General features: G+C 46.5%; 1 protein-coding gene across 3 annotated transcripts in view; it reads right to left on the bottom strand.

Annotated features, from left to right (window-relative positions):
• The window catches only part of Smyd3 (SET and MYND domain containing 3), a 585,856-nt gene that overhangs the window by 200,837 nt on the left and 364,376 nt on the right, over positions 1-20,643 (bottom strand). The window contains exon 1 of one of the 3 annotated variants that reach the window (XM_042258710.2): positions 2,964-3,113. The exons of the other annotated variants lie outside the window; for them this stretch is intronic. The gene's annotated coding sequence lies outside the window, so the exon portion shown is untranslated. Of the gene's footprint in view, positions 1-2,963; positions 3,114-20,643 lie in introns of those variants that run through there. 3 annotated transcript variants of the gene reach the window in all.

Below are 20,643 nucleotides of genomic sequence, written 5' to 3' on the forward strand. Positions count from 1 at the left end.
TTTAAAAGGAAACCGTGGGTACCGTCCAGTGGCAGGAGTGCGTGCGGAGCACGTGGAAGGCCCAGGGTTCCACCCCCAGGACAGGAAAAACACAACAAGCCAGAAGGAAACGGGATTCAGCGGGCGCGGGAATGGAGCCACACTTAAAACCGCCAGCAGGTGTCGAACCCCGGCCTGTGGCAGAGCAGGACCTGTCTCGTGGCCCACGGGGCACACAGCTGGCACAGACAGCGGAGGCGCCATGTCTCAGTGGCTCTGGCACAGGCCACAGGACTGCACTAGCTTTGTCGACATCACCAACACAAACACCACACAGGGCAGAGCCACCGGTGACCGACAACGGGCAAGAGGAAGGAATGAGGAGCCTCTGAGACACAGAAGCGTTAACACTGTGAAGTTCCCGAGCAGAGAGCCAGCAGCAACTGGGGGAGGTCAAGCAGGGGTCACCGACCAGATTCCTCCCGACCTCTCTCACCTCCCTCCCTGCTCTTTTCATAGTTACGCTCTGCTGAGAGGGGGCGTCCTCTAGGTTCCAGCACTGAGGACAGATGTGACACCCCCCACATACTAAAGAGAATGTTAGGGCAGCTCCCAGCAGGGCAGGCCGGGCCTCCCTAATTCCCCCCTACTCCTCTTTCCACCTCACAGGCTCGCTGAGCAGAAGGCAGCTGCCACTTCCCAAGACCACATCTGTCCTGCTCGATACATAAACAGCAAGAGCTCACAGGGGCCAGGCTTGTTTCTGACTTGTGGAGAGTTTCTAGAAGTTCAAGGTGAGAAGAAAAGGTCAGGCCATGGTGGCAGGCCTGGAATCCCAGCTCCTTGGGAGATTAAAGAAGAGGAACATTGCTTAAGGCCTGGTTGGGCTATAGAATGACCTCAAGACCAGCCTGGGTAATACAGGGAGAACTTGCCTCAAAATTTACAACATGGCCCATGCTACAGCTCAATGGTAGTTTGGGCAAATGGGTAGGGTCCCGAGTTTGGTCCCCAGCACCCATGGGTACCAAACAACAAAAAATAAATGAAATGAAAACAAGCACACACTCTAAAAATTTCCCATGAGGCACAGTGTTTTCCCAGAAGTATCCAGGGCACCCAGGGCCAGTTCATGGTCAGCCGTCTTCTTGAGTTGCCAGCCTTCCGATTCCACCTGAGTCGGGAATGAGGATTGAGAGAGCCGGACAGGGCAGCAGCGGTCTGGGCTGGAAGCCACTCTGGTCTGTCACAGATGCACACGCACACCACAGAAGGTGGCTGAGCTTCAGCCATCTTGCCGTAGCCTAGAACCCAGGGGTGGTCACTGGGGCCAACGTCAACACTCCCATGTCCTGCCAGTGTACAGTGGAGGGGTAGCGGGAGGCAGAGGGGGGAAAACGGGCCCCCAAATAACACACATGTGCATGCTCTGAGACAGCACGCTGTTTGCCCCAGGGAGGGGTATTTAAGCAGCATGGCCATCCGTCACCTGCCTTGGGATGAAAAATGGCATGGTCCTGGATGGCATTTCTTCCAGACACACTACGGCACAGGTTCTAGAACCTAGAATAAACTAGCGCCGTGGGGGAGGGGAGGCAGACCCCGGAGCCTTCCTCTACAGCCCTCTGTGGAGTCAGCAGGACCTGAATGAGGCACAAGACAGGAATTTTAAACGAGACTAGCTAATTTTAATAGCCAGACTATGTGGGGAAATCGGGTAGTTGACCAAAATCTCAACAAGATTCAAAATAGGGGCAGTGAACACAGACAGAGGAGCAATAAAGATCCTCCCACCTCCAAAATAGTCCAAGATGACAGCATCTCAATAAGCCAGCTTATTCATCTAGCACTCGGGGTTTCACATAAAAGGACAAGAGTTAGGGGAAGAAAAGCAGGTAAACACTGACGAAGCACGAGGGTGAGAAATACCAGGTCATTTTCTAACCCCCAAGAATCAGATGAAAATAGATTGGCATCACAGTAGTTGGCGAATGAACTATCCAGGGAGTTGATTTTATTTGAAAAGAAATGGAGCTAAGCCGGCCCCTGCCTGTCAGATGGGTAAGTAAGGCCACGGCAAGATCACCTTTGAGGATAACAGCTCTCAAGAGGGGCCATCGAGGAGGAGTCCAGCTGTGTGGTACAAGCGTGGTCCCTTCATTTCTCCCTGCCTCTTCTTGCCCGGTCTTAGGGCAGAAGAGGAAGGACTAATTCATCAGAAGTCACAAACCTCAATGACAAAGAAGCCTGAGCCACGCTTGGTAGCCCTTAAGCCCTTGAAGGCTTTTGTCCCTACCCATAGGACCTTAGGACCGGAGCAGGGGAAACAGCTATTGCCACCCCAGCCACGGCTGAAGACTACGGTCCTTCCTGTACCCACACAGGAGTAAGACGGACAGGCCAGCCATGGAGAGCCAGGGTCACCGGAGCGGGGACCGGCTTAGCGTGTGTGGGTTTCTGGAAGGCGCTGCCTCTCCAGCCTGGTTCAGGTGATTTTCTCAGTGATTTCCTGAGCCTTGCAGAGAGTGCTCCATGAATGCCAACATTCGTGAATGCCAACACTGATTTAAAACATGTTCAAGGTGAATGCTCGAGTTCTAGCAATTCAGGGCTGGGGGAGCAGTGGCCTCTGCAGCTCCCACTCTCTCAGGCAGTACCTCACAGCCTCAGGCAGAAGCAGGCAAACAGCCCTGCTCACGCAGCCTGTGCTGGTGGCTGCTTCTCTGGGTTTCACACGGAGTGAATGCCAAGCATTTGTTTGCGGATCAAACATCTCTCTTTTGCCCCGCCCCCTGAGAAAGTTATAAACCACGAGGTTAATTCTGTTTAGGGCTGCGGAGGGCAAATCCCTGAGACTCCACAGCACCTTCCCAGGTGCCACGTTCTGCACTAGACTCAGAATCTGGTCCAGTCCCTGAGTCACAGAGACTCGGGCTACATGCAGTGTGACTTTGGACAGGTCATTACGTCTCCTGGTTTCCTACCTCGGGCGGAAAACAGAGTTGCTGGGAGATCTCGGCCCCATGCAGTCTACACACGGTGGATGTTGACTGTAACTAATGTGGCAACCCTCACAGACAATCCACAGGAGTGAATAACCTTGAGCTGTGCGGGCAGACCGCGTTCAAAGGGCTTTCACACAGTGTCCTTGGCGATGAGCACAAAGCTCCAGGCGAAGTTATAAATACCCATGGGCTCCTATGGGGCAAACACTAGCATGTAAAGGCTTACGAGTTTGTCTACGTTGCGTTTGATGCAGAACAGGCTGAAACTAGAGATCATAATTATTCTATAGTTAAAGTGCACTTTGCATTTCTGAGGGGAGTCTATGATCCCCATTTTAATGCATTTTAAAATAAACTATGAGATTTCACTTTTCTTGAAGTCATGGAAATATTTATGAGTGCATGTTTTTAATTGACACCCTAGCTTTGCTGAAACATGTTTATATGTGTCTATAAATACATATACAGATATATACACACATGGGGATAATAAAGCAACAAATAAAACTTGTTTTCATATCAAGTGGAAAGAATTTTAGATTTTAAGTTAGACTGCCCACTTCCAAACCTGAAGGTGGCATGTGTCTCAGGTCTCAGCCTCTCAGAGCAGGTCTTAATAACACTTTGTGCATAAAAAATCTTCCAAATCATACATGCTGTGAGTTTGCTACAAGGCTCTCTTGAATACAGTAGTAAGCATATGGTGGGGGAGATTAAAATTTAAGGAAGAGCAGTGGAAATGATGTGTGTGGCAGTCCTGAGATGTTTCGGTCCTTTGTCTGGAATCCTGAGAATCAGAGCACGGAATCAACTTTCCCGTCCACTAAGGCAGCGAGCGATCTGCCGGCGTGAGGATAAGAATGGACTTTTAAAGCATGGCCTCTGTTCTTGCTCCCATCTCCCTTCCCCAGCTCACTAGTGCTGCATAGCAGAGGTGTCTCCGTTCAGAGAGAGATCTCTCAGCTCTAGTGTGCTAAATGAGCAGAAGATGGCTTTTGTCCCTGGGCAAAAACATCTGCCAGAGCCAGCAGCCAGATCAACATGTCCCCAAGAGCTCGGTGCTGCGAGGCAGAGAGACTAAAATGAAGTCCATAAACTGTCTCTCCTCTCCATTTACTATTATACTGATTTACTTAAAATAAGTGCCTGCAAGAGAAATCTGAGTGCATTTTTGGCAAGGAGTTAACCGAATTATCTTTGCCTATTCATAGAATAAATAGGAGTGATGGAGAAAGTCCAAATAGGGAAGAGAAAAGAGGCAAGGGGAAAACTCAGGTCTCATCCGGAAATAGTTCTTGGATTTAAAGAAATGGAGTCACACTCAAGGTTTAGAAGGTTTAAAATAATCAGTCTGAGCCGTAGCTGTTAAGACAGCATCAGACAGTGAGACTATGCCAAGTCCTTGGTGGACACTTGTGTCATCTACACAGACATTGTGTGCTGAAGATTAAACACCGTAGGGTCAAGAGGCTTAGGGGACAGCGATGACCCCCCAAGAAGAGCTTGCTTGTCCTAGTTTATCTGCGAGTCCAAAATAAAGATTAGAGAATGTCTCTCATTGGAAGGGCAAGTACCATGCTGCTACGGTTTGGATGTGGCTTGTTCCCTAAAGGCTCATGCCCTGGTGTCATGGCATCTGAAGGGTGTGGGACCTTTAAGAGGCAGGCATAAGAGGTAAATGGCTACGGCTCACCTTCTGAAAGGATCCATACTGGTCTTTCAGCATGGTTAGGTCTGGCAGTCGAGCGTCAGATCTTTTCTGAATGAGTAAGCCTGGCCCTTGCCTGTCCTTTCTTATTTCCTCCCTCATGATCCCCTTCCATACATCTATGCCAAGTGAGCTTACCTGCCAAGGGCCACACTAGAAGCCAGGCAAAGAAGACTATCCTAACTTAGCCTTACAGCCCCCCAAAATCAGAGTAAGTTCCCAGCCTTGAGTACTTTGCTGTAACAGAAGTTAAATGGACTAAGTAAGGCACATGCTTCTAGAATCTCGGGCACCGAAGAGGACTAGGAAGTCATCCACTAGCCATGTGTAATCTAGAGACAGTAAAGCTAACTCCTGCATCTGGGATGGCGGCCTGCACTGTAAATACCATGACAGGCTTACACAGAATCCTAAGTTTATGCACCCAGTACAGCAAAGGAATGGTCACATTTTTTTATCTCACTTGCCCTGTGCCCCCCTCTCCTTTTCTGATGCAGAAATGAAGCTTAGGGACCTGCCAGAGGCTAGGTACAAGTCTCTCCTCCCTTTGAACTGTAACTTCATACTAATTCCACATTTTCTTTCACTGTTCTGCCCAAGCCTCATAGAGATTACAAGTACCACCAGGGAAATCTGCAGGCAGTGTTAATCAGTACCAGTGAAATCTGGCATTGGGTTAGCCAGGTCTGAACATGAACTTGAGTGGCTGAGGGGACTTGAAGGCTTGCAATACCAGGATATGAAGCTGAGTCCAGATCTCCACTATCGAGGTGAAAAGTCAGGTGTGATGGTGTGCGCCTTTAACACCAGCACTGGAGAGACAGGCCCCTGTCTAGGCAGCCGAGTTGAATTGGTGAGCTCCAGGTCCAGTGAGAAACCACATCTCCAGAACTACAGCACAGAGCGATTGAAGAAGCCACTAGGCTTGAACTTCTGGTTTCCATGTACATGTACAAACGTGTGTACACAGTCTACAATGCAGTAGACACGTACAGAGAAAGAAAATGAGTTGTCGAACCAGCCCATGTGTGTGAAATTTAGAAAGCAATGTAAGGAAGGGGAAGAATTCAAAGGACAGGCAGGTCACATCCACCTGGAGGAGGAGGCCTTACTCACCCAGGCCTAACACAGCCTCTGAGCATCGGGATGCTGAGATATGCTCTAAAAACAGTCACAGGGTCAGAGCTTGAACGTCACTGACGCTCGGTGCTTCCCACGGTCTTGTGTTGTCTCCCACCCAGCTACACGGTTTCTTATTATGCCATGGTTACTCAGAGAGAGGCTACACTGCTAGCATGGGTCAGAGCAATTAAACTAATTTAACACCTCAGAAGAGTCACTCGCTTGTTATCTGTTAGCGTTTCTTAGTGCATCTTTGTCTCCTCTACATACTTAATGCCAAACCGGAGGCCCCAGAGCCACCCCGGGCTCCTTTTAGAAGTCCTGCACACCTCTGTCCCCTCCACAAACACCACCAAACCGGAGGCCCCAGAGCCACCCCGGGCTCCTTTTAGAAGTCCCACGCATGCCATAACACAGTGGCTCCTGTTGCTAAACCGATCCCAACTACAAGCAGCAATTAAAACGACTGATCCTGGCTATCAGTCGCCTGCTGGATGACGGACCTGAGCCATTAATGCTACTCCCAAACACGTCCCTACATTTTCATCCGTAATTATCAGCTAAAAGACAGCTCTATTTTGTTTCTAGAGAGAAAAGGCAAACGATACGGAGAGCCATAAGCACCACACACAATGTCGACAGGGACCCAGTGTATGTCTTCAATAGATTTGCTTTCTGGACACTGTGAAAACCCACACTTGTTAGCCCATTTATACTAAATTACAGAATGATAAGCAGAGAGTTAGAATTTCTTAGTGGAGATATTGACTCCCAGGGTTTGTCCCAGGGTTTGTATAATAGAACTTGAAGCAATTAATTATCTGATTTAAACAACAGGTGGTGCTGTAAATTCCACATCTGTCCACTCACCTCACTTCCCTCCCCCATCCTCTACCCCGGTAAGAATCCTCTGAAGTTTGTGACTTCACCTCCCGGGGACGTTAAGAGTCCGTGTGACCACCTCGATCAACAGCACGTGCGTGCGTGTGGCCCTGGGCGATAAATGCAAAGGCAAGCAGGGAGGCGTTCGGTTTGTGTCCCTGCGGTCCTGCCAACGGCCACCCTCTTGGTCCCCAAAGCCCTCCTCACAGTCATCTACACCCAGGCAAGAGCTCCTTCCCCGAAGGAACCAGCAGAGCAGGCAAATCCGGGAAGGAAAACAGATCACGGGAAAACCGCATTTCTTATCTTCAGCGATCACATCCCGTCTGTCACCCACCCCTCCCCTGATGTGCACGCAAGTGGCCAGCACAACACCCCGAGGCACGCACGTGTCAGGTGAATGGCACACAAAGATCCGGAGAGGATACTGCATTTTAAATTCACATTAAAAAAAAAAAAAAAGGAAGGCGGGGCAGGACTGGGGAGATGGTTCAGTGGTTAGGAGTGCTGGCGGCTCTTCCAGAGGACTGAGTTTGAGTCCCAGCACCCACACAGGGGCTCACAACCATCTGGAATTCTAGTTCCAGGGAATCCGATGCCCTCTTCTGTCCCCCACAGGCACCAGGCATGCATGTGGTGCACATGCATTCATGCAGGCAAAAACATCCATACACATAAAATAAAAATTAAAAGAAATTCAACTGTCTATTTTTTTGGTACATATTATTCTCACTCTCCTATAACAAAATAGCATGCCTAATATCTGAAAGGAATGAATGGGTACAGGAATTACATTTCCACAAGGAAAACACAGAATCCTAGACCGTTTTTCAAATGTGCCAAGAAGACAGATTACATTTCACAGGCTTGTTGTGTGTGCTTTAAACACCACAAACCTGCCATGTGAAGTATCTCCCATCCAAGAGCTCATTTTTTTATTCACAGGCATAATTTTATTATGTAGCAGCAGGTACTGTATGATTTCTAGGCTGTAATGTAACAGTTATTGGTTTGATAGACTACATTTATTTAATTTTGAATTTGCAGGCCTTAAAAAAAAATTAGGGCAATTTAACAATACAAGCCTGGCCAGCACAGCAAGGATGAGATCAAACCGGCTGGTGGTCAAATCACAAGCCTAACGGGATGCTCCAGGTGGGAGGCCGTGTGGCACACGCATCTGGAGAGGTACTCTCCACTGCACTCATATAACAGCAGAGGAGTAGGACGAGGAAAATTACACTGCAAGTCCCAGGCCACCCACACCACAGAGGGACCATGTGCTTTTCCCTGCATGTCCTGTGTCCCGTTATAACAGCAAATGATCATATTCCTGCTCTCCGAGAAAGCAGATTGGAGGTTGGACAACTTTACCCGAGAGGCCTTTCTTGGTATACAAATTACTAAAGACCCTTATTAACACTTTTTTGGGGGGGGGGTTTCGAGACAGGGTTTCTCTGTGTAGCTTTGCGCCTTTCCTGGAACTCACTTGGTAGCCCAGGCTGGCCTCGAACTGACAGAGATCCGCCTGCCTCTGCCTCCCGAGTGCTGGGATTAAAGGCGTGCACCACCACCGCCCGGCTATATTAACACATTTTTAATAAACAGAAGATAAAGAGAAAATGCAGAGAGAAAAATCAAAATTTTTGCCTGACATTCCAAGGCAGGGGAGAAACTGTTTGTTATCAGGTTTGTGCCATGAGAAGGAATTTATCTAGTCTAAGCAAAGAACAGCGGTGTATGAACCAAGGGCACCCTGGTGAGCAGGCTGCTTGTCATCCTGGTGAACAGGCTGTCTGCCATTGTGCTTTCTGGAGGAAATGGGATTATATGAAGTATGAACTCTGAACTAAGAGTCATCCTGACCCCGTCATATATATACATCATATCAACCTCCTAACCCTAGTTTCCACTGGGATGGAGGACAAAGAGGCCCTCTGTAAAGCTACCGTGCACACACGTAAAGAGGATTGTGTCCATGGTGGATGTAACAAATGGTGCCGGCTGCATAGATTTCTTTTCATGTCCCATTAAAGTAGTCATGAAGACAGAGAATCCGGCCACAGTGCTGTCAGCTCAAGAGACTACCCAGTTCCAGCAACCTGAGGGAAACCCCTGTAAGTCCAGCACTGGTGAGAGTGTCCCCTCGAACAACTGAGTAACAGTCCTTATTCTCATATTTAATCGTAATTAAATACGGACCATAAAAATCGACCTTCCAACCATTCTAAGAGGACATCAAGTGCATTCACAGCGCCCTGTGGTCACCCCCCCCCCCCCCCCCCCCCCCCCCCGTGCAGCTCTAGAAACATCTCATCTTGTGAAAGTGAAACGCTGCACTTCCTCTTAGACCTGGTAGCCGGCACCCAAGCTTGACTATTCTAGGCATCTCTCATTTACCTGCCCTTGATGGCTGGCTTACTTCGTTCAGTGTGACCTCTTCAGGTTCACCCATGCTGTTGTATGCATTTGAATTTCCCTGAAGCTGAAGGCTGAATTCCATTTTCTGTATTTACTGTATTACCTGTGGAAATTGAAGGACGTACAGGCTGCTTCCACCATTTGCCTAGTTGTGACTAATTCTGCCCTGGACATAGGTGAATGAACATGTTTGGACCTGCTTTCAAGACTTTGGGGCATGTCCCCAGAGACAGAACTGCTGGGTCATGCAGGCCTAGTTTCAGTTCTTCAGGAACTGGACTGCACTTTGAAGATCTGGAGCCCCGAGGAACCATATCTGTTGACATGACAGCTGGAGCCATGAGCTGGCCATGCCGGGCAGATCCTGTCTGTCTGTTGCAGAAACAGAAAGACATTAACATGCTGCCTATAAACAATCAGCATGGTTCCAGGGAAGAAAACACTATGCTCCAGTCACGGAAAAACCATTGCAACACACATCTGAAAATGTTTCAACATGGGAACTAGAAGCAACCCTGTCCGCAGAAAGACAAAAGAAGCCAGAGTTTCTACAGAACGGGTCAGAGATGCCCAGATGAAGGTGGGCTGAAGAGAACAGTAAGACCGATAAGGGGAAGCAAAGAAGGATGAACAAAAGGAGGAAGAGGAAAGCAGAATTACTTTAATAGAAGAAGAAAACACTAATGAAACGATGGGAAATAATGTAGGGACTGTGGACAGTCAGAGCCCCCTTGTCTTGATGATCTCACACTAAGAGCAGTGGGTAGGGTATCTAATCTTTGTACATAGCTAAGAACGCATGGTGTGTACAGTTAATAATTCAATTTTAACATCAGAGTGTTTCTGCTCACTTAGATCAGAGTAACAGAAGCCGTCTTATGCACGTCCAAGGCTGTTGGCACGTGTTAACATGTCACACACAGGACACTAGCAAGGTACAACATGACTATAGAGATGCCACCACCCAGGACTTTTTTTATTTTAAATTTTGAAAGAATCTCAAACTTAAAGAAAAGTTATAACTTATTTTTCTGGACCACTTGAAAATTAGTTATGAATACCATAGCCTACAATCTCTCTGTGTGTCTGTCTCTGTTTCTGTCTCTGCGTGTGTGTGTGTGTGTGTGTGTGTGTGTGTGTGTATTTGCTTGGATTGCACCCAGGGCCTTGTCATGATCAACAGGCACTATACCACTGGCCTACACTCTTGTCTTCCAAACAACATTTCTCTACACAATAGTAAAGTCCTGCGAAACAACCATAAAACAGGAGTTAACAATTATGTATTGCTACAACCTAATGGTTAGACACCATTCAAGGTTCACCAACCATTCCCCAGTTACTCTTTTTTGTTTTTTGTTTTTTTTTTCCCCAGAGCAAAAGGCTCTAGATCAGAACCAAAGCTCTGACTTGCAGGGATGACACACCGGTAACCGGTAGAAGCCAGTTGTTCAGCACACTTCTGGGTTTTGCCTCATGTTTGCTCGTGCTTGTTCTCCGGTGACAGATGCATCAGAAGCTCACACTCATGTTACCCTCACAGGCAGTGCAGGATACTAACCATGCTTGCCACTGATGCTGTTACCTTTGACCTCTTGGTTTGGGCAGAACTGTGAAGATCCTCATTTTCCCTTTGTAAGTAATACACACTTGGGGTCCAGAAATTCCCTGAGATGACGCAAATACCTCGTTTCCCATCAAACACAGACTAAGGACTCAATGATTCAGATCAGCACGGATTCACGAGTTCCTGCTTCACTCAGCACTGTTGTTTTTGATACTCCAATCATCCCAGAGTTGGAACGTGAGAGCCCTGTTAAGCTGGTTCCCCAGGTCCTTTGGACCTAGCTTTCTATTTCTTTACATATTCCATTACTTTATGGGACACTGTATCCCAGGCTCAACATCTGCTTTGAACTGTTTCAATCGAGAATCAGATTCCACAAGAAGCATTTTCTGTGGAGAATGGTACTTAGATGCCAAGGATCAGACGAGGGGCGCAGTAGGTCTTCATTGACCAGACTCCTTAAGAATCAGAGAGAGGAAACACATGTGTGCACATAAAGAACACAGTCAGGTTCTTCCCTACACACCCTGAGTCCACAGCACCATCTCTAGTGAGCAGGGTTCGTTCTGCTACGTCTTCCAAGACAACACAGCAATCCACGGTTATGCCCGTCTTCTATCAAGCTCTGGGGTGGACACAGGAATGTCCTCCTCACTCTCGGTCAGTTTTGACGATCAGCTCTGGGCCATTATGGTACCCCTCTCCCCAAGAGCTCTCCTCCAGACTCCCCCAGACTCCCAACACCAACCCCTACTTGCTCTGCCTCGGGCAGTGATTTGTAGACTGTAGATGGGTGCATTGCAGAGACATTAAGAACAGCCCAGGGGGGTGGTGACGCCTGCATCCAAGCACTTGGGAAGCTGAGGCAGGAAGAATGTAATTTCCAGACCAGCCTGCACTGCACAGGGTATAGATCCTGTCCCCAAAGCACAGAAGCAACCAAACAAATGTATCAGATACCCCCAAATTAAAAAAACAACAACAACAACAGAAAGAAAAGAGGCATTCTCGGTGTTATGTGTGAACTTGAACACTTTCTGTGCTTTTCCCTGGGTGCTTCCCACACCAACGCCCATTTCTTACTGACTAGCTTGCACTCTCTCTGTGGTGAAAGCACCAATTCTTTGTCGTAAGTGTTTCAAGTAATTTCCTGACATCTTTGGTTGTTATTTTTTTAATACGAAGCTCTTATTTTATTGACATAGAGCCTCTGAGGCCCTGCAGCTCTCCCACAGCCTTCAAGGCCCATTGTCCCATCCATCCTGTTACCCTCCTCCCCCAGCTTCATTCTCTGTTACCCTCCATGGGATCTCTCTCTTTAGGATGATCTTGTTTTTGGTATTTATTATTCATCATGTGCGTGTGTGCGTGTGTAAGTGTGCATGTGTACGTGTGTGTGTGAGGGGTTGTGTGCTATACTGATGGCATACATGTACAGGTCAGATGGCAAACTTGTGGGAACTGATTTCTCCTCCCACCACCTGGATCTTGGACACTGAACTCCGGTTGTCAGAATCAGCAGCAAGCATCTTTACCAGCCTCACGGGGATGGTTTTAGACACCCCAACTGTCAACATTTGACAGTGTCTGAGGGTGTTTCTCACTGCAGTGACAGAGTGGGGCTGTGTGATTTGCCAGCAGAAGCCAGGCATGCTGCTGACCGCCTGCATGGCACTGTCCAGTCCCAATGCTAACGGTGCCAGGGCTTCTCTAGGCTCTGCAGCCACTTGGCGGCCATTCCTTCACTTCTCCCAAAACAAGACGCTGGAGAAAAACAGCTAAAAGGAGAAATGTCTTTGAGGGAACCGCAGCTTTCTCTTTCAAATCTGAGGTTTGAATTGTGAATATCAGCAACAGTAAAGGCATAGTCAAAAAGACAAATGAGAAACACTGCCACCACCATCTCCACAATGAACTCTCTTGGCTGGGTTCTCAATCAACTGCGTCCTCTGATCTACCTGTGTCCGTCAGGTTGTCAAGGACTCGGAGCCAGCTGATCCGGGAACACAGTTAAAGGCAAGTGAGAGAGGAAGTCAATGAAGAATTCTATCCAATTCTTCTCGGGAGCGTACCAGATTAAAAAAAAATACTAAAATATGCATATGTATACATAAATAAAATAAATATTTGAAGATAATAACAGGCAGTATTGCAAATAAAAGCTCTGCTTTCTTGGAACTGAGATTTTAGGAAGAAATACGAAGAAGTAACATGAAAAAATTTAACAAGCTGCACCCGATATATTGAAAGAAAGAGAATTTCAAAACCACTTTCTCTTGACACACAGCATGTATCTTGGTGCTTATAAGATTGTTATTGGCCTGTCAGAATAGTTTACTATCATTTTCACAAATACTACATTCTTAAAACCAAGGGGTTTGGGGATCTCATCTACCCAATCAGAGCGTTACCTCATGAGATCTTTGTCTTAGCTCCTTCTCAACAGAATCCTGCCCTTCTGACAGGTGTGACATCTGCTCTGACCACTGCTACACAGAATCCATCCAGTAGGATGGGCCTGCAGGCTGACAGCAAAGCGGCTTCCCCTTCTGCACAAGGACGGGGCAAAACAACATTCTTAGGACCTGTGGTTTTCAGGGAGAAGCTGAGGAGCCCACTTGGGAGAGCTCTGGTGGCACCTGTCTCCTAATGAGTGCCGGAGATTGACATGAGGAACTGGAGTCCTTCCATCCTCGGGCTTCAAAAGTCAACATGTTCTGTGAGTTCCATTTCACTGTCTGGTATTCACAACGTTAAACCCTCCCTTTCAAATGCTTCTGTCTCCTTCTCTACTCATTATAAGAAAGGGTCCGCTAGAAAAATACAATGCTAATGATTTACAGCTCTAGTCAAAACAGCGGCGAATATTTATGGAGGGCTTCACATGTACCAGATGGCATTCGAACTGCTTCATGTGTTAAGTCATGTGATCTGATGACAACCTGTGACACGAAGGCTCTTCTGATTGGTCCTACTTAGAATAGGAAACGAATCAGACAACTGATTATAAACCTACAGTCCTAACCATTGCCCTGCCTCTCTGATCCCCATCCTTCAAAAAACATTATGCCATGGGTTATGCTTTATGCTTAAAGAAATGTTATTTTTGTCTATTTGTTTGTGCATGTGTGACTGCGTGCGTGCGTGCGTGCGTGCGTGCGTTTAAAGACAGGGTCTCCTGTAGCCTGGGTTCGTCTTAAATTTGCTATATAGCCAAGGCTAGCCTTGAACTCCTGACTCCTGGCCTCTGCTTCCCAAATGCCAGGATTCTCAAATGTGGGATTATGAACATGCCCAGTTGCTGCTTTGGGCTTTCTTTTCACTTTTGGAGTTTTTTGTTTTTATTTGTATTTTGGTTTCCTTGTTTGTTTTACTGAGAATTGAACCCGGGATCTTGCCTCACAGAAGAGTGTGTTCCCACTGAGCTACATCCTCAGCACTTAAGAACTGTTGTCTTTGATGGGGAAGGAAATGAAAGCTGCTGTCAACCTTGACAAGGCTTGACAGACTCTCAGACTCCCACAGCCCTTCTCATGAAGGCTAAGTATGTGAGCATGTCCTCGGCAGCACTTACAGGGTGTCCCCAGCACAGATCTTTGTAGGTCTATGAAAGTTAATGCCAATTTAAAAGGAAAAGAAGAGCTAAAGAGAGTACCATTTATTTGTGAATATACCCTGTAGCAACTCTCAATGCCAACAGCAGAAGCCTGTAACTATCACAAGGCAGTTACCCATTAATCTAAGGTACCTACACAAAGATTACCAAGGCCAGGTGGAAGTTCCTACTACCACACCTCCATCCACCTCAGGCCAAGGTCAAAAGGTCACTTCTTTAACCCTTGGTGCCACCTTCAGATTCAGGAAACAGAGGAACTTTGCAACCTGTGTATGGGTACAGAATTCCAATATGCTGTTTTGTTTTTTGTTTTTTTTGTTTTTCCATTTTGGTGCAAACCAGAACTACCATATTAAAAATCCTTAGGCTTGGGAGCATAGGTCAGCAGTAGGGCATGAGCTTTGCATGTGTGACCCCAAGCAAGCACGGGATCTAAGCAAGCATCCTGTCAATCCTCCTGTGCAGAGGGCACAGTCTCAATCCTGGTCCCCCACTGTTCCACGGAGACCATCTCAAGGCAGGCTCTGGGTAAGCAATGGAAGACTGAACTCTACTCAGAAAAGGACTTTGGTTCACAGGCTTGGATTCCTACATCCAGAAAAATACCTGTCGGTCAACAAACCCCTCAATCTAGTGCACAGGCCTATCATGCATCTTTGAGGAAAGCTGAAGCAGAGCCTACAGGGAGATGTTTAGGGGAGGCAGGAAACTCATTCACCCATCACTGTATTATTGATCACCACCTACACATTCTGATGTAGTAATTAATCACTCCACTGATGAAAAGCCACCCTGGTCTTACAACACTATTGCTTTCTCAGCGATATAGGCAAATATCCCACAGATCAAGTTTTTGTTTGTATATATATTTTTTTTAATTTTTCAGCACATCAAAACCTACTGAAATGGAAAAGAGAAAAATGAAATTGTCATTTCACTGTGAAACCAAGAATGAGGAGGTATCAGCCTCCTTGGTAAGGGTCGTCTTTTGTGGCCACTTGGAGTCTGTGAACTCTTCGTAGACTTGACTCCTGAGAGGTACCCAAATGATTAAACAATCAGGATTTCCTCTTCTTAGTCTTGAAGGTCATCAGGATTTAAAGCATGGATTCCAGCAGTAAGATCAGCTGAGAACATGGATTCTGGATCTTTTAAAAGCAAGCACAAGCCTAACTACGCGACCGGAGAACTGAAACCCAACGCCATTTTCAAGAAGGTAGCTGCTGGGTGCCCAGCACCAGTTCCTACACAGACAGACCTGACCTCTTTGCATAGGTCTCTGTGACCTAAAAACATCGTTAAATCAGGTTGGCTCTTGAGCATTAAAATGCACACATCACAGACATCTTTTCATAAGTATCTGTGGACAAAGGGGTTCATTCTAGGAATATTTGTTACTGTGAAAAATGAGAGGATTATGCCTCTCTGTGGGGAACTAGTTACATGAATCAGTGCATGGTGAAAGGGTCAGAATATGGGTTCAGGAGCCCTACTCTTAGGGCTTACATTGCTGATTGTGACACATACCAATGGTGCCACCTTGAATGGTGACATGTCCTTGAACCTTAGTTTTGTTATCTGTATATAAAGTACAATGCCTGACAAATATGAGTTCAGTAAATTAGAAATTATTGTCAAACCACATAACACATATGCTATACATGTGAACATTTTTAAAAACAGAGAGATGTATCTGTTAGCATGCAGACATGACCTTGAATCTTTTTAAAGGCAGATTCTCCTGTAGGCTGAGCTGATACTGAATTTATATAGCAGAACATGTCCGTGAACTTCTGATCCTTTGGCCTCCACTTTCTGAGCACTGTGACTACAAGCATATACCACCATGCCCAGTTGATACACCACTGGGTAGAAACCCAGGGCTATGCTAGGCAAACAATGGAGCAACCGAGTCTTCAATCATTTTGGAATCAAAAATTTAAGTTGTAAATCATAATGGATATAAAAACTCTCCATGTGTGAGTGGAAGGTGGACAGGGACATGTCTTAAATTACTACAGTAGACCCTGGAAAAAAGGAACAGTGGAAAACCAGAAGGAAGGCTCTCACATTTAACCCTTCCATGATGCCCTCACAATAGGAAAACAGCCGCACTACCAATCTGAGCTCTAAATTTTCTCATCTAAATGTTAATTCTGAGAAAAAACTGTCTACTTCCCTTTCTCCTAAGGACAGATAAAATCCAGGAAGAACGAGGCAGCTCTGAAGCATGTGCTCTGTTTCCTCACTGATACTCTCTCGGCTCCTCAGTCAGGTCCCCCTCTTCATCGGGACGTGGGAAGGCCTTGCTCCTGGCTGGCTGCAGGCTCCATGGAGAAAGAGAACAGCTAAGGGGGTGTAGTGCTGGAAATGAAAGAAGCATGAGCCAGCCGAGGGCCCTGGTGGGGCGCTCTGTGGGTCCCTGCAGGACTACAGCCATCTCAACTTAGCAACTGGACAACAGAACATTAGCAGAGCAAGCTCTAGCCAGCCAATCAGTGTCTTGTCGCTACATTAAAAATTCAAAGCCCTGAGAGACAATACTGAATGTCTGGACATGACCAGTGGAACTGCCTGAATCACCCTGGCTTCCTTCCACAGTTTCACCAGGAACGTGTCACTTTGTCATTTTGGACATTGATGTGTCCAAAGTCATGACTACTTTAGGAGTGCCAAGGAACAAAGCTGTACATGTGGTTCTTTTCTGTGCATCTTTCTTAAAGATGATGCTGAGGAGGAATTGTTCAACTTCGGGGGCTGGACTCCTTTAGAAAATGAAGCCATGCCTTCCAACCCTGATGCAAAGAGCAAGGCAGGGAGTGGGGGGGGGGGGAGCACACTACAGAGGAAAGGCGTGTCTCGCTACTTTCTAGCTCTTAATGTCGCATAAATTGCTTAACCTCGGACCCGCTCCAAGATTACTCAAAGGATAATCTGAACACCTAAAACACTGCCGGTGCTTAGCATACATCTAGCACCTGCTAGCTAGTGTTTCAGACACCTGGGTATGGCAGATATTGGCCACTCAGTAAAAATAAAGGAACTAATGATGCACTTACTACTTTGAAAATGCTCTCCCTATCAGGCGGGAGGGGAGAAAATAAGGAAATACAGAGTTCATCAAACTTATACCAACTGTCATGGCCAGCTGATCTTGGGATTAACTCGAGGTTTCACAAACCACTGGCCAATATTCTTCAGCCATATTATACAAGAGTCTGCTTTCTGATATGACATGAATAGAGGAATGATTCTAGAATACTCTCAGAGAGAACAGCCTACCTTCAACTTTTTCCAGAAAAGGAGAAAACCCAGTAGAATCTCGGCGGGAAGGCAGGGAGACTTTTTGCAGACAACATCTGGAAAGGAACTGCTGACAAGGCTCACCCAGGGGCCAGTACAAAAGAAACAGATCACCCTGAACATGGACGCGCTGTTCAAAAGGCTCTGTTCTTTGCCGCTTACAGGTGTGTTAAATATAGAGACGCATAACGTCCCTCTGCCAATGAAAAAGACCAGGGATGGCAAGGGGCCTGGCCTCCTAAAATTAACTGACTGAATCACAGCCAGAATCATATTAGGTCAAAGAGCCTGTGACTCAGGAAATGCTAGCTGTGTGTCCTGAACATTGACGCTACCACGGAAGTCACTCAAGGCATCCTGAGATGGGGGCACGGGCCTTGAATTCAGCAACATACTGTCTTAACAACGGTGGCGAGCAGAATCTCTCCCTTGTCATCTGAGTGGATTTATGATTAGACTGGATAGAGACATAGTGATGTCACTGACAGGAAGCCGCGACTTTGTAATAACTTCAGGAGCTGTCTGCAGATATCTCAGGGGCTCTTCAGGGAGCCATCCCTTAAAAGAGATTACTTGTTTTGCCCAAAAAAAAAAAAATGAAGTAAAATAAAAATCATAGTCCTTTCTCGGCCCCCACACTCCCACCCCACCCTGGAGTCCCCGCAGAAGAGGCATAAAGAACTCCTAGACTGTCGATGAAATCATGTCTCATAACTGTACAAGTTCTACCTACAGGAAACACACTTTGGCCACAGATCTCCGAAACTACAATCAAACAAAATTACAGTTTTCCTTCTTTTCTTGGGGAGATGACGGGCTAGGTTTTATTTTACCTTTTTAGGTACATCTTTGACCGGCTCCTACAGATAAAACTTAATCCCACTCAGCATGCAGACTCAAGCGGCTGCTCAGATCTCTACCTTCATGTTCATGGTGGCCAATCACGTCTGAAATCTGAAAAGAGTCCCATAGAGACGCGTCTACAAGGCCCCACTGTCACCAAGCCTGCGGCATGGGCTACAAATTCATATGTGTGCACAAATTATCATTTATTTACCATATATCATTAATAACGTGATCTTAAAAACCCTTACCAAGCATCTTGACTACAGTTTTCAAGAGTGGAAAGGTTCCATCAAATAATGTTACATAAACCTGACAATGTGCAGTCCCCAGACAGAAGTGAGACGCTGTAAAAGAAGCAAGATGGTATGGTGATATTTTATTTGCATCCAAATGTTATTTGTATGTTAATAAATAAAGTTGCCTGGGGGTCAGAGCTATTAGCAAGCCATAGGAAAACAGGGCAGTGGTGGTGTACGCTTGTAATCCCAGCACTTGGTAGGCAGAGCTAGGTGAGTCTCTGTGTGTTCAGGGATACAGCCAATATTGGATACACATGCCTTTAATCTCCATACCAACCATAGAAGACCTGGAGGTCTATACAGACAGGCCGTGACGAGGTGGTCATGTGGTTGGGTTTACAACCAATGAGAAGGCAGAACAGAAACACTATAAAAAGACAGACACACAGGAAGTAGCTCTGGTTCGGAGAGGTAGGACCACCACAGGAGGAAGGGTAAAGTTTTAGCTCTTAGCTCTGACCTCTTGGCTTTCTTCTTTGCATTGGTTCTATGTTTCTTATTTAATAAGACAGTTGGTTATATATACAAGATGGGCTTACACATGTGTTGTTAAGCAGTCCAGTGCTGCACAGAGCACTGGGCGGCAGCCTCAGAATACTATTTGAAAATCACTGATATCTTCTAAGTTCCTTCCTCCCAGACAAAGCTAAATGTGGGATTGCCTATTGTACAAGGAACTTACTGTTACATAATGAAGGACTGAGACTAGAATGTCTTCTCCGTGCTTCTAGCAATGGCTGGTGGCTCTATAATACAGAGTCCCCACAGGAAATCACATCAACACACATCACAGGCATGACCATCCTTGCAAGAGAACACAACCTGAGCACTAAACTGTCATCTATCAGCCAAATAGAAAAGTACAAGCAGAGACAGACTGACTTCCGGAATCTTCTTTACATGTTTATTAACTATTGGGATCGGAGATGGAATTACACATTAATGGGGAAAGTCCATTACTACAATACAGACAACACCGATCTCTGGGACGGCACATTACTTCAGGTCAGTTACACTGCAGAGGACGTGGCTTCAAGTCTTTGCAGCCGTGATCACAGAAGCAGGCTCTTGTCACTCTAGCTTCATGTCAGTCTGTAGGGACCAAACTGAAACCAACCATTTGAATTCTGAAACAATATTTAGGCTGCACAAAGCCGAGTGGTAATCATCTACCTTGATTAAAAATCTCTGGAACAGAGGGGCCATTTCCTGCAGGAGCATAAATTACCTGGCTGCTAAAGTTACATTGAATCTTGCCATCATGTGAAATTCGTTGGCTGTAATTTTTTTTTCAAGCTGCTAAACAAGAATTCCCTTTTACTGGGGGAAAAAGAGAAGTAGACACAAAGCTACTGGTTCTATATAAGCGTTCAGGCAGATTCGACTGACCAGACATGAAGTATTTAATGAGGAAATGTTGGTCAGACAGAGAATGAGCCCTCTTCTCCCATGGGACACCTTCCTGTCAAGATGTCACCCAGAAGTGGCCCTCTAGATTACAGGCAGAGGCTGCAACACAGTGCATCTCACAAACAGAAACACCCGCACAGATCATCTGCCCCTAGGAACGTCCTGTTCTCCCCTCTCCAGCACATCTCCGTCCCCTCCCCAGCAGTGACCGATAGCATCTGACTTCCGGAGAGATGCCAGTCACTAGGCTGCCTGTGCCAACAGCGGTCCTGGCAGAAAGAAGGGCAGCTGGGCATAAAAAAGATGGAGAATCAGATTCAGATCCTTGATTCCTTGAGCAAACACTTCCTGCCACTCAGCCTCTCACAAAGACAAGATCATAAGGCTCTTCTCCTTGCCTATCATTAAAATGTTAAGAAGCTTATGACCATAGAGTCTGTCATCTCTTCACTGGCTTCCAACTCCTCAGTAAAAATTCAACACAA

This window comes from Peromyscus maniculatus, chromosome 11 (assembly GCF_049852395.1).
Source record: "Peromyscus maniculatus bairdii isolate BWxNUB_F1_BW_parent chromosome 11, HU_Pman_BW_mat_3.1, whole genome shotgun sequence".
In the NCBI taxonomy this organism is placed as follows: Eukaryota; Metazoa; Chordata; class Mammalia; order Rodentia; family Cricetidae; genus Peromyscus; species Peromyscus maniculatus.